The sequence below is a fragment of the Cryptomeria japonica genome, chromosome 2, assembly GCF_030272615.1.
Source record: "Cryptomeria japonica chromosome 2, Sugi_1.0, whole genome shotgun sequence".
Classification (NCBI taxonomy): Eukaryota; Viridiplantae; Streptophyta; class Pinopsida; order Cupressales; family Cupressaceae; genus Cryptomeria; species Cryptomeria japonica.
The window spans coordinates 295,568,719-295,581,935 of NC_081406.1; the positions used below are offsets into that span (position 1 = coordinate 295,568,719).

The 13,217-nt window shown below is 31.0% G+C and overlaps 1 long non-coding RNA gene across 1 annotated transcript; it reads right to left on the reverse strand.

Annotated features, from left to right (window-relative positions):
• Positions 1–1,999: 1,999 nt before the first annotated feature.
• LOC131032569 (uncharacterized) lies at positions 2,000–7,080 on the reverse strand. Its single transcript, XR_009103471.2, has 2 exons — positions 6,571–7,080; positions 2,000–2,282 (listed from the first exon to the last, which is right to left on the reverse strand). It is a non-coding gene; the product is annotated as an uncharacterized LOC131032569 (long non-coding RNA).
• Between the last annotated feature and the right edge of the window lie 6,137 nt (positions 7,081–13,217).

Below are 13,217 nucleotides of genomic sequence, written 5' to 3' on the forward strand. Positions count from 1 at the left end.
GAAAGTAAATGAAAATTTACAAACAAAGAAAATAAGTGAAGGAAGACATTTTTTGGTGATGTAAGATAGATTTCTCATGATTGGATTCCAAACCAAATTGTGAAATCAACAAGTGCAGTGAAATGTAGTTAGATCTGCAACATTTATCTAACTAATGATTGGAAAGTAAATGAAAATTTACAAACAAAGAAAATAAGTGAAGGAAGACATTTTTTGGTGATGTAAGATAGATTTCTCATACACCCTAAGATATGCTTCCATAATTCATTATTGGTTTTACCTTTGGATTGAATGTTGTTTATATTAATAACTCGCTATTTTTTTAACATAAGAGTTTGATTGTGTATTGCATTATATCCCTATTTTATCCTTCAATTTTTTCATAATCATGGGTCACGACTTGGACATATGTGGTGTACATATTAAGTAGACATGTTACATTTCCTTTTTCGTGCATAATTTGGTTGGTTTCATAATTTTTCTTGGGGACTTAAATATATTTATTTGATCTTCTTTGCATGTTGTTATATTTTTTTTCTCTCTACAAGAATCATATAGGTCGAATACACCTTCTAATTATAAGTTTGATGAATTATTTTTCTTTAGTTGTAAGATTTTATCTCCATTAAATTCTTACTTTTAAGGACAGTTATTCTATATTATCATTACATTGTTGGATGAATTGAGTAAACTTTTCATTATTTTAAAATACCATCTAGTGAGAATCATTGTTTGGCTCTATAAATCTAATGATTAGCTTGATGACATCCTTATCCTTTTAGGAAATATTTCATTGGTTCTAATTAAGGCATTCATGTCTACTTTCAGATTTTGTTCTTGGGTAATAGTTTGAAAAAACGGCGCATAAAAGAATTCTAGTAGATTTCACATGTGATAACACTTTCATTTAAGAGTTCTTTGCTACACATTATGATCTAACCCACTTGTGCATCGCACAACTTTGAGTGATCACAAATTTGTAAAATCTTTATACCTATTTTCTCAATATTTGACAAACCTTGCACATGTATCTTTTTTCCCTTCTTATAATGAAAATATATTTTCTACAGTTTTTATTCATGTCAACTTTAAACCTAAGACTTCCACAAGGAAAACATTTCTGAACTATCAATCATCCATTTGGTTGGCATGTACAAACCATATATGATCTATCACTACAGTCACTCTTGTATGATCGAATTAAAATTTTACATTTTTCTCAAGGAAATTATTACGTTAATCATTTCTGGATGAATTTGATTGTAAGCTCTGAAGTTGTGATTGAAATGTTATAAACATTTCAAGTCATACATTTTCGTGGGCCTAGGTGTATCAACAGATTATTACATGCTCAGATTTGTTCAGGTCATACATTTGCTTAAAAGTTTCTGAAGCCTTTTCAACAAAACCATTTTGTGAATATCCTGCAAGCAGCGCATTCTTTGGGCCATTCTGTCAAACAGTTCAAGTCCCTTCTCTGAATAGATTATGTAAACATGCAAATCAACTGCCTGTCTTGCTTATACCTTCTCTGAATAGATTAAATTACTCTATATGAACTAACCCATGGGGTCTTCGACATTTGTGTGTTTCCCAATTTGATGGCTGTATGACAGTATTTATGCATATTTGCCTTAAAACACAGGTTGGGTGCATGAGTCAAATTTAGCTTTGGCAATCAACTTTGGAAGTAGCCACAACTTTGAGGTATGTTGATTCAGATTTGCCACACTCAATTTTCTTTGATGCATCATGTAATACTTCTTTTCGTTTCCTCATTTGTTATTTCTTACTTTCCTCTGTGGTTTAATATCTCAAACAAGTTGTTTGATCAGTGAAGGATTCATTGACTGATGCTTGAATGTACAAGCTATGTATAATAATCAAAAGACTCCTGGACAAGTCATTCAAATAAAGCTAATGTCCCTTTGCCTAGCAATTAAAGTTCTACGGCGCACTTAATTATCTTGTTTTTCTGAGCACATCCACAAGATAGAAGTCTCTGATAAAGTCAAATTATTACTAGTGTTTTAAGAGAGTTCTATGATGCTGACATTCAGCATTTGACAGGTCAGGAATTCATGTTTATTGTATAGTAGTTAATGCCAAGTTGGACAGGAGAAATATTACTAGTTTATACTTAAAGTTACAAGTAAATCATATCATTTTTATCATTGATGAGCTATTTTTCTTTCTTTTTTGTAAGCTTTCTTCCATGTCATCCACAGGTTCCATGTGCAAGTAGGAACCTCTAACCTGATAATAATACACACCAAGGAAAACTACAAAATTACAAATGCGCATTAGTTGAGTCATGCAATCTATGAAAGCTCATACTATAATTGTATGCTCTAAAAGTTCTGGTTCTTTCCAGTTGGATAATTTATAATTGATGAGTTATGATAATGCTATAAATAATATATATATATATATATATATATATATATTTTTTTTTCTGCTAGGTTTCCATGACATTAATAGATTCTCATAACACCATCCAAGGCAAATTACAGTGAAACAAATCTTGAAAGTACATCAGTTTGAGCAATGAAACAAATATAGAATGAAGACAATGAAAGAATTTGTAAAATACAGAATAAATTGTGATCTATACAATCTTTTCACATCCCCCAAACAAAGAATTCAGGTAGTAAAATAAAATAACTAAAAAATATTGAATATTATTAATAATTTTGATCCCTCACCCCCAAACATGTCAAAGGCTCAAAAAGGCAAATTAACAACAATTTGATGGCATAATGGTTTATCGGTAGCATAATAGACTGTCAGTTGACCATTGTTAACAATAGCTTCTGCAAGTGCACCATAGTCCCTCCTTCTATGCTGAATTATAAAGTTACTAAAGTAATTTAGAATATTCTTTGAGTGAGCCACTATAGCATCCATTTTCCAATTAAGGTCTTTCTAAATTCTCGAGCTATTGTGATCAGATGAATGAATAAGCTAGAATCTCCTTTGATTACAATATTTTATTATTTTCTAATTATTTAACAAGTAGGTCAGAAACTCCTTGTTGTGAGCTCTGAACTTTGGATAAAATAAAAGCATTTTTCTATATCCTAGTAAAATTGATAGTCCTCTATGGTTGCAACGTGTATGGGGCAAAAACATGTCTCGAGAAGGATGGAACACAAGCAAAATAATTCAAAGATAATTTATCATACATGAGTTAAAAATAAAAAATGTTAACCTAACCCTATACTCTTCATTTAGATAAGTAGGTCACGCAAAGAAAATAATGTCCTATTTTTATGTGAACAAACATAAAACTAGAGCAAGGCTATCTGTCATCACCCCATCATCATGTTTAACCCATCTATGACTAGAAGGAGCTAGTTAAGTATTCAAATCCCAGAAGCATCAATGAAGCTTAGGTACAAAGAAATTTAGACATTAGAAATTAAACATCCCAATTAAAATTAGTCTTTTAAGACAATAAAATAAAATAAAATAAAAATTAAACAAAACTAGAAACTTTTCAAATTATAACAGTACCACACCAACCCTCAAAAGGTAACAATTACAAAACAAAGAACCAACTTATACAATCATAAAATGAACTGGTGGTAGATGAACTCAACTGAAGACAATTGGTGTCAAAAAAAAAATTGTACATGGATATCTTAAATGAAGTAGAAAGATATACATATTTGATGTTGCCCAAAAACTGTTGCTTACTTCAAACGTCAAACATTGTAGGAAATGATATACACTACAACTTACTAATGGCGTGAGAACTTGGTGGTCCAGTATAAATCTTATGCGCAATTAAATTTATCCTAGATTATACTTTAACAGATGGCTTAGATAGATGGTCACTATAACAAAGAATGAAACATGAATTTAAATTATGGAAAGAAAAGGTAACAAATCAAATTAAGTAACTTGGAGATTTATTAATGAAAATTAAAGCTTGTTAAGCAACAACTAAATTCAGAAAAAATTTATATAATATTTTCCTCATTTCAAAATGGCAAAATCTGCAACAGGCATATACTTAAAAAATCAGAAGAAGAAACTACATAAATATTGCTAACCTGGAGATTTATTAATGAAAATTAAAGCTTGTTAAACAACAACTAAATTCAGAAAAAATTTATATAATATTTTCCTCATTTCAAAATGGCAAAATCTGCAACAGGCATATACTTAAAAAATCAGAAGAAGAAACTACATAAATATTGCTTACTTTAACAATTCGTTTAGATAGATGGTCACTATAACAAAGAATGAAACATGAATTTCAATTATGGCAAGAAAGGTAACAAATCAAATTAAGCAACTTGGAGCTTTATTATTGAAAATTAAAGCTTGTTAAACAACAATTAAATTCAGAATAAACTTATATAATATTTTCCTCATTTCAAAGTGCAAAATCTGCAACAGGCATATACTTAAAAAATCAGAAGAAGAAACTACATAAATATTGCTTACTTTAACAATTTGTTTAGATAGATGGTCACTATAACAAAGAATGAAACATGAATTTCAATTATGGCAAGAAAGGTAACAAATCAAATTAAGCAACTTGGAGCTTTATTATTGAAAATTAAAGCTTGTTAAACAACAATTAAATTAAGAATAAACTTATATAATATTTTCCTCATTTCAAAGTGCAAAATCTGCAACAGGCATATACTTAAAAAATCAGAAGAAGAAACTACATAAATATTGGTTACTTTCCAATCCGTCTAGCAAAGAAAGATCTTATTTTGGATGTAGCAAAGAAAGTTATCCAAAATATTGGTGTCAAGCCCAGCATTAAAGATATCAAAAAATGATCAAAAGAAAGTGATGCCATTGCAACAGAACAAATATTAGGTTTAAAGAAAAGAGATGTTTTTTACTAATCCTTTAGAGCAAGGAAGAAAAAAAGGAAGAAATAGGAAAAAAATGTCAAGGAAGCCCTTAGTTCTTCCAAATGCACATTTGTAACTCTAGCAATAATTTTGTCCATTCTTTATAAATAACATGATTAATTTATTAGTGTAAACCCTAAACATTAAGGTTAAGATATAAAACCTAGGAGATTCCATTTCTTTCACAAAAAGTGAGTCCTTGTTCCTCTCCCTGTCCATTAGCCTAGGAAAACTTGGCTTCAGAAAATCTTTAAAACTTAAATTGATAAGGAACTAAGAAGTATTATCCCTCTAATCACCTTGAAGCAGATAACCCACAAAATAGATGCTTTTTGAAGCTAGATAACCCTACAAAATAGATGTTTTTTGAATGAGGAATTCTGTGGAAAAAGATTTCAGAATGCCAATCCATGACATAATAAGCACAGTGTCATACCCACCACAGCTCTTGATCCTACACTACTGACTACAGTACCATTGCAATAGAAATCTTTCTGTAAATCTTTGAGAATCTTGAATGGTAATCAGGCTCTTTCTACTGTTTCACTATTGGCTGCATTTGCAAATTTCTTAATTTTTGATGCTTCTAACTCCTTGAATGCATTTGCAAATTTATTAATTGTCAAAAATTAAGAATAATGGTATCATATCGTAATTAAAGCTGACCCCGAAGCTAGTATGATATACAATGCAAACAGGGGACTTCATCAAATAATATTCAATGGAAACTAAGGTATTCTAAAATAATAGAAATAGGAACATTCACAAAAGGTAAGAAAATGAGTTAAAGACAGATCGTGATAAACAGTGTCAGATAGCATATACAATACTCAACTACCATGTAGTTTTAGAATCAGACAGATCTGTATAAGGCCCTTGCTACACAAAAAGGATCTCAGGTCTATGGTGTCCCCTGGACTATCGGAATCATAACTTTATATAGGCCTAGACCTGAAGCTCATCAGAAAGTAATCATAAGACTGAAACAGGGGGCTTTCTTAAAATAATTATTCCATGGAAATTGATGAATCTTAAAAAATAATCAGAAACAGGAAAATTCGTAATATAATCAAGAAACGGGAATTCATAATGAAATATCATTAAACGTAAACAGTGCCAAAGTGCATATAATAATTCTAAATCTCCTTGTAAATTTAGAATCAGCCAGATATGTAGAAGGCCCTTGCTGCACAATAAGGTTCTAGCGTTTATGGAGTCCCCTGGTCTATCAGAAACTAAACATAATACTATCATATGTTAATTGGATCTTTAACCTTGAGACCTTTGCTCAGAAGGATATTGAATAGGTTATGAAAGAAAACACACATAAATGACTAGCTTATAACAATATAAAAATACTCAAATAAGATCACAAAACAGAAGCAAAATTAAAAGCCCACTAAAGTTTTTCTTTGGGGTAAAGTCACAAAGTTAATTACCAACAAAATCATCTCATAGAAAAACTATAGACTATGAGAAACTACAGAAATTTCTATGCTAGCCAAACTATTTTAGATTTGTCAGTTCCATATCATACTAGTTCCATTTTATATCAGATTTTCTTTAAAAAAATCATAAAGATGATCACCAGCAATGTGGTATCCACAAAATCACACAACTAAAAAAAACACTAAAATTCAGCACACACCCTTTGCAATGAACATACAGGGCATAAATTCTGAGTACTTACCTAGAATAACTTAGTTGGAATTTTGGCCTGCATCATGTTGCATATAGCTGAATCCTCTCTCGCCCTTCTCCTGCTCGCCAAACCCTCCTCAACCTCAAATAAAATACAACATACAAATAAAATGCAGATATGAAATACAAGGAAAAATGAAGAACAAAAGGCATGGCCATGCCAAAGGAAACAAGAAAAAGAAGACTCAAAATCACAGGAAAAAAGGAAAACCAGAAAATACAAATTAAATGATCAAATGGCACCTGTATATATATTAATCAAATCAACAGTAGTTTTATTAAAAAAGCAGGAATCAACGGCACTTTTATAAAAATAGCAGAAATCAACTAAAAAGCAGGAATCAAGGGCACTGTGATTTGAGTGACGTTGGAGGATAAAAGCTGTTATTTTCTAACGGCACTGTGATTTGAGTGACGTTGAAGCATAAAAGCTGGTCTGTTCTGTTCTCTAGGCCCTAGGGTATAACGGATGTCCAAACAGAAAACATATTTTGAAGAATTTTTCAATGCAATATTTATTTAATTTTTTAAAATATATTAAATATTTTTATATATAAAAACGTTGTTAATCTTTAAATATTTATTTTTCTGAATAATATTAAATAGCATTCTATTATAGAATTAATATGTGGTACTATTTCTTGGTATCCCATTGTTACAGAGAAGTGAATAAGATTGCAGATTATTTGGCAAATTTAGCCATTGATAATGCTAATCAGCTAGAGGTGGGTTTTGAGAAAATTCCTTCTAAGGTATGGGCAGTAATAGTCATATGATTTTCTTGAATAACGTCGATGTAAAATTTTATGATGATAATTATTCACGCTTTCCCTCTTCATTTCAAGTATTCATGTTCGTTGTTTGGAGAAGAGTTCGAGGTCATGGTATTTGATATAATAGTATTTTTCCAAAGGTTTTTTGATACTTTCTTTTTTGGCAGGAAGGTTTTTGGCTCATGGGATTCGGCACAGGGCTTTGCAAAATTTTGTCTTCTTCCATTGATAGCAGCTATGGAGTCTACATTTGAAAATTATCCGATGGGTTTTTTTGGCAAATTGTCATATGGGCTCTATGCAAAACTGATATTATATGTGTTGTGACCGCATTTTGTATGTGGTTTTGGGCGGGGTGTATAAATTGATTCGTTAGATACTATAGGTTTATTTTATGAGCTGTGACCAAAGGTTTTCTTCCCAGGGTTCTTTCCTCTGGTATGCTCTCTATGAATCCTGTGTAAAAAATAAAAATTATTAATAAAAAAGTTTAGTGGAATAATCCACTTTTATTGGAAAAAAAAATAATATGTGGTACTATTTGAAATATGCACTCATCAATCTTATATGAACATATTATATAATCAAGAATATATTACTCAATTATTATACTAGCACTTGCATGAGAAGGAGGTGGTTAGGCCATAGAGAATTATATGTAAGCTTAACATATTAGAGAGTATAATTTGACATATGTATAGAAGACATTAGTTAATTTTACCCCTTTTTAATACAATTTTGGAATACAACATTGAAATGCATATAACATTATCTGTCACATTTTAAATATGCCGCATTACACATTTTTTTTATAATCAATGTAAGAAATTATTTATACCAATTACAATTTTATTTGGAATGCAAACAACAATTTCCTGTACATTGAAAAAAAATGTTATTGGACTTATATTGAAAAGGTATGCTTGGTCTTATATTAAAGGTACATATTGTAGGCAATACAAAGTTAATTTGTGTAAAGCAAAGGAAATAAAGAGAATACAATATAATATGGGTAACATGGAACTATGGAAGAATTATTAAATTCTCTAGCATGCATCTATACATCAAGAAGGTGTGAATGTATCGGATTAGAAATTCTTTTTGTAAAGAATATAAAATGAGGTTGATAATGAAAATAACACATTGAAATGTTATCTATAAAAGATTGCATTAAAATTTGCATACCTAAACACAATATAATGAGAGTTTATCTAGGAGAGACTTTTTTCCTAATAATTGTGTGTAAAATATTTTTTATTTTTGAATATCAATCCAAGGAGAATGGTGATTCTATTCAAAGTCTCTTTATTGGTTTAACTTTGCATATATGATTTTGGTGGTCAACATCTCTAGAATATTTAGAAAGTTGTAAAGTGCAAGTTACATGGAATGCTATTTCGAATTGATTGTCAAAGTACCTTAATATATCATAGTTAGATATTGCAAACAATTTATTGTTGTTTAGTATAAGTTTCTAGGTTTTTTATTTTATTAATTAGAACATCTTTATTAATCAAGTGTGAAGATGAATAAACCAAAAGATTAGTTGAATACATTACACAACTCTACAATTATAATAGTGAAACCCAATAATAGCACCGAGCACAATGAACTTTCTAGAATTAAAACATGTAGCACAACCCATCTTCTCCCATTAAAACTTTGACTAATATCGAATGTTAACAAATTGAAATTTCTCATTGTAATAACCCTTAGGGGTCAAATTTAGGCAAATATTGGATGGGCTCTAAAAAATATAGCATTTTAATCTCCACTACAAATACCTCTTCTTGTGATGGTCCTACAAAAAGCAAAGCACAAAAGAGAGAAATTTGAAGCAATGTTATATTTACACACAGTTCTCAACATAGATTATCTATGTTGTGTTAAACCATTAGAAGTTTGTTGTAGTTGCTAGTTTGTTAGACAACCAAATGAAAATGTTTCTAGAATCATTCTATTTAAGAGCATGAATTGATTTAGAATGTTCTATATGTTTATTTAAATGTCAAACAATCATGTGAAACTCTAGTGCCAATCTTACTTGAAGTAAGGATGCATTAATATAAAAAGTTCCGCTTGTTTAACTTGAATATGTTTTAGATAAAAAATAGTTTTAGTATATCATTTAACCTTGAATTCAACAACCAAAGAAACAAGTTCCCAATTTACTTCATAATAGAATTAGACAATTGAAAAATTAAGTTCACAATTGGTTCATGGTTAGGTTGAATTACTTTGTAGAATTATTGGCTTGCTTGTTTTACCATTTCTACATTCATGTCAAAAGTGACCTAAAATTTCTATGTAGAAACTTCATGGATAATTAAGGATGACAATCACAAAGGTTATACTAGGAAAAAAAATCTTATTAAGTTGCTTCATCCATGATGGTTTTAATTGAGAACATTGAATATATCATTGATTCTAAATTCAATTCTAACAAGGATGCAAAGCGTCAAGTTCCTGTCATTAGAAGAAGGAGAGTAATAGATAGAGAGATAAAGAGATAGAAAGAGGTAGAGGTAGAGGTAGAGGGAGAGGGAGAGGGAGAGGGAGAGATAAAAATGGAGAGATATAGATAAGAAGATAGTTATATAGGGAATAAGAGGTATAGGGAGAGATGAAAGTAGAGAGATATAGAGAGAAAGAGATAAGAAGATAGATAAGTGTATAGGGAGAGGTAGAGATAAAGAGGAAGATATAGCTACATATAGATGGAGAAACAAAGCTACATGTGGCACTATGATAGAAGGATACAAAGGTAGGGGTATAAAAAATAGAGAGAGGGAGTCAACTAGAGCCAGAGAGAGATAGGTAGAGACAGAGGAGAGGAGGAGAGGAGAGAAGTTATTGTTATCAAATTTTAATTTAAGCAGTGAAATTGAATTGAAATTCCTTTTTAATATTTTAAAATGAATATTACCAAATTTTAGTTAAAATATTCTCGTGGTTGAAAAGATTTATTTCTACTTATTGAAAATGAGTGGTACTAGACTATAAATAATAATGTTTGAAAATTTTATCCATAATTCAAATAAAATTAAAAGTTTATTACAAAATTTATAGAATATGGTGATTGAGGTATCATGTCACTATACTATATACATTGGAAGCTTTGTAAATGGATAAAAAAATTATGTGGAAAACCTAAAACCATGCTAGTAACAATTTTACCCAAGGTTCGTGTGTGTGAACCAATCACTTTAGAAACAAAATTATCGCCAATAATAAAACTCTACAATATAATAATTTTAAATTAAATTAATTAAAAAATAATTACCATTTTAAAAGAACCTAATTTTAATAACTAGCAAAATTTTATGAATTACCATATTAAAAAAATATAATATACATATTTAACAAAAATTGTATCTTTCTAATCTCTAACAATTGTAATCAAGATATATAGATTAAACTAGTTTATAAATTTTATCTTTCAATTGTTAAAAGAAAAAATTATAAAATGAAATTAAGTTAAAAAAATTTGAAATCTTATCTAAAATTATAAATTCTTACTTTGTAATTATTCATTTTTAAATAATTATCTTTAAAAAATTCTCTTCAAAATATTTTAATAAAATTCTCTTGAAAATTTTATCCATAATTCAACTAAAATTAAAAATTTATTACAAAATTTATATAATATGTTGAGTGAGTTATCATGTCACTATATACATTGGAAGCTTTGTAAATGGATAAAAAAATTATGTGGAAAACCTAAAACCATGCTAGTAACAATTTTACTTAAGGTTCGTGTGTGTGAACCAATCGCTTTAGAAACAAAATTATCACCAATAATAAAATTCTACAATATAATAATTTTAAATTAAATTAATTAAAAAATAGTTACCATTTTAAAAGAACCTAATTTTAATAACTAACAAAATTTTATTAATTACCATATTAAAAAAATATAATATACATATAACAAAAAATATATCTTTCTAATATCTAACAATTGTAATCTCTCCCGCTCCTCGTTCTCCCCAACAACGACTCTCCCGATTTGATCACGATTGATTCTTCTGCTACTGGTGCTAGGTTTGGTGTGTGGGTTTCTCTGTCCGTCTCTACCCACATGCCCTCATCTATAGACTTCCCCCCTCCCTGAAATGAGGGTTGTTGGCGACCTTCCCTCACCCTCCTGCTCTGTGTCGGTTGATGTTGTCTCTCTCATTGATGCTTTGGCTGGCTCGGGCCTTCCCCCTCCTCCCATGGGCTCTGGCGTGGGGGGTCTCCCCTTTACTAAGGACATTGCTACTTCTTTGGCTACTGATTTTTCTAGCAAAGGTGTGGATGCTCCCAGACCTCCTCCTCTTTCTGGTGGAAGAAGTTACGCTCATGCGGCTAGAGCTTCTACTATTAAGGGGGTTCGTCCCCTTCCCTATGCCAAATCTTCCCCTGTGGTGGTTTGTGGCCAGGATGTTGTGGACAATATTGACTTCTATCAGAGTAATGCTTTGGTGTGCAGATTTTATGGGCTCTGGCCCTCTCTTCTAGATCTCCATTGTTGGGTGAGTAACTCTTGGAAACCCCTGATTGCCCACAACATTGAGCTCTTTCCTTGTGGTAAGGGGTTTTTTATTGCATCCTTTACTTCTACCTTGGATAGAAACTTGGTTTTGGACAAAGTGTGGCCTTGGGGAGATAACTTTCTTTTTGTCAAGCCCTGGACAACCTCTTTTAATCCCCTTAGTGAATCATTGTTCGTGCATCCAATATGGGTCGGCCTTTCTAATCTCCCTCTCCATTTTTGGAACTCTCCTGCTACGAGGCCATTGGCAAATCCATTGGTTGTTTCTTGAAGGTGGATGAGGCCACATCTTCTATGGGGCACTCTACCTTTGCTCTCTTGTTGGTTGACATCAACATCTCCTCACCTCTCCCCAAGGATGTTGTTCTTATGGTTGGCGATCGGCCTTGGTCTCAGTCATTGGATTATGAGGGCATCTTGCTTCAAATTGTTCTCTTCCTCGCCATAAGGGTGCTGCTACTTGGTGGAAAGATGCCACCATTGAACATTTGACTGTCAATGCATTGGATACTACTTGTTCCTCTCATGAGGATGATGTTTTCTCCTATGATGAAGAGCCTCTCACTGTTGTTGAACCTTCTACTGACCCTCTCACTTTTGTTCAACAGCCTTGTTCTACTACTATTGAGCCTACTTCTGGTGCTTCTCTGCTTCGACAACCTACCTTGCAACAATTTATCGTTGTTTCTTAGCTTCCTATTGTGGTTCTACAACAACACTCTGCAGCTACTTCTGATCACAACTCTGTTGAATCACTTCCACCTGATCTCTCTCTTGGTCCTAATGATTGTATTGTCTGGATTGTGGTTCATCGAAGGCAAAAGGGGAGGTCTTCCCCCCTTGTCCTAACGTCTCCCTCTCAAGGTTTGGGTGTCTCTTCCCCTCCTTGATTTGGGTCTAGTTTGTTTTTTGATCTGTTTGTTGTAAAGGGGCTTTCTCCCTTGGTTTGTTTTGTCTTTTTGATAGTCTCTGACTATGTTAAGGGATGACGCCCTAGCTAACGCTGCTTCTTTTTAATAAAAAATAATTGTAATCAAGATATATAGATCAAACTAATTTATAAATTTAATCTTTCAATTGTTAAAAATAAAATTATAAAATGAAATTAAGTTAAAAAAATTAAAATCTTATCTAAAATTACAAATTCTTACTTTGTAATTATTCATTTTTAAATAATTATCTTTAAAAAATTCCCTTCAAAATATTTTAATAAAAAAATCATTATAAAAATCAATATTAATTAAATATCCTGTAAAAAATTGATTTGTTTATTAAGAGATAATAATTCATGCTTAAAAATATTTTTTTAATATATTAATAAAATTA